Genomic DNA, 2,155 nt, shown 5'->3' on the forward strand with positions numbered 1-2,155 from the left:
TACGCACTTCTGGATTTAACTTAATACAACGAATACTCTTACAAGAGGATGTTTTTAAATGATGGTAGGATTATTTTCTATCACAGCTGCTCCTCCTTCTACACGATGGCTTCTTTTCTGTGCCTCGGAATTGCTCTGGTTTTCATCTCCACTGCGCATGCGCAGTCTAGAGGATTTTGTAGATATGTGAGTAGTGAACTGTTATAATATACTGTGTTATGTTAAGAGCTAGAAATAAGATTTTCACATATGAATTTAACATCCGAATCTTTATATCTAAATATCTGACAAAGTACACTTTGTTTTAGGATACAGATTGCCCCCTTGGGTACCGATGTCGGAATAACTTTTGTCGAGGTAAAATGTTTACTTTGTTGAGATATAGGTGTTTTTTTTTTAATGTTGATTAACTAATTAATAATACTGTGTTTATACGGGGAGAAATTTACTCAGGAGTATAATTACTCTTCAGCAAATTTGCTCCAACATGTACATGTATGTGCAAAAGTAAATTTACTGCGCGTTCGCCTGTGATTTTATGTTCTGGGTTAAACATGTATAATCTACAATTTTATTAATTTTTTATCATGATTTCTGTAAAAATTGCTTCATACTGGAGAAAAAAAATCACTTTTTCTTATGTATAAAGCACTGGGATTACAGATCGATGCCCCTTTGAGCGTAAAATTAATAGGACACCTCAATCAAGAATCTATTATCTAGTTCGAGGTGATGTTCTTATAAAATTTAATGTTGAACTATGGTTGGAGAATTTTAAGAATTAAGAGGCAGTTCTTTTCGTCCGAAGAAGCTTTCTCCACCAAGAAACACCATAGATGAACCATTAGCACCCAATATTTGCTTTTGCATTTGTACCTGCCCCTGACTAGGTGAAAATATGCTTACAGGAGTATTTTTGCATATATATATATATATATATATATATATATATATATATATATATATATATATATATATATATATATATATATATATATATATATACATACATACATATGCAAATCATTTGCTTATGAGTAGAGCTCGCCCTATAAAAATGTAGTAAATTTGTGCATTCCTAATTGTAAGTCTTTAACAATTCTTTGGAATATTGCGAAAGGGGGTTAATGGGTAACGATTATTGAACTTTCAAATACATGAATGCATGCATTGTTCTAAACCTATATCAATTGTTAATTTGTTAAAACACCTGTCATTAACGTGAAAAAGCTGAAGGTGAAAAACTAAAAAATGTTAGTGATCGATATTAAAAATAACATTTATTATTCAATATTGAATTACTTTTTATGAGTAACTGCAAGAAAACTTTACAAAATTTACACTTGTAAAAACATTACATTTACTTTATACTTACTTTACAAAGTATTACACTAGCAAAACATTATATTTACATGTATATAAATAAAATGCACTACGATTAAAAAACACTACATTCACAATATATTACATTTTGCTCCCAGTTTGCATTGCTTCAATGGATTTCTGAGCTTGATTACTGTTCGTTATCTTCATATTTCATTTAATACCAAACATTACATACACAATATCTGTATGCTTGTACTTCTACTTTACCTCTTTTTGAGTACTACATAATTTTATATTTCATATATAAAATACATTTTAAATATATTCATCTTGTAGATACCGGTGGCTCTGGAAGGTGTCGTGTGAGTTATTATGATTGCTTTCAGATCTAACAAATGTTTCAAAGAGGATATTTTTAAATTGAATTTAAAAAATTAATCTGTAATTCCATTTTTTCCAAGTTTGACTCTGATTGTCCATTTGGTGAAGTATGTATTAATAGACGATGTCAAAGACAAGAACAAGGTATGTCAATGTTATCCAATAGATTTATAATGAAAAATCAAGAGAGATACGAATAAGTATAAATAGAAAAAGATACTTAAAATTGGTGCCCAAAAACGACAAAGTGAAAAGCAATTTACTTCAAGTGTTTTCAGAGCGCTTAACTCCCATTCTAATCTTTCGTTATTCTTTTTTTTTCAGATTGCAGATTTGTAAGTTATGTTCTACTTCCATTTTTTATTTTTCATTTTTTTCAAAAAAGGGCATTAAAAAAATATTCATCACTCATGTTTATTAATTCCCAGCATTCAGAAGTTAAACACAA

General features: G+C 29.2%; 1 long non-coding RNA gene across 1 annotated transcript; it reads left to right on the plus strand.

Moving 5' to 3' along the window:
- The first annotated feature begins 305 nt into the window (after window positions 1-305).
- On the plus strand, window positions 306-1,851 carry LOC133174294 (uncharacterized). Its single transcript, XR_009719109.1, has 3 exons — window positions 306-357; window positions 1,663-1,688; window positions 1,788-1,851. It is a non-coding gene; the product is annotated as an uncharacterized LOC133174294 (long non-coding RNA).
- The last annotated feature ends 304 nt before the right edge of the window (window positions 1,852-2,155 follow it).

This window comes from Saccostrea echinata, unplaced genomic scaffold, assembly GCF_033153115.1.
Source record: "Saccostrea echinata isolate AGI-Se365-2 ecotype Australia unplaced genomic scaffold, CSIRO_AGI_Sech_v1 ptg000057l, whole genome shotgun sequence".
NCBI lineage: Eukaryota > Metazoa > Mollusca > Bivalvia > Ostreida > Ostreidae > Saccostrea > Saccostrea echinata.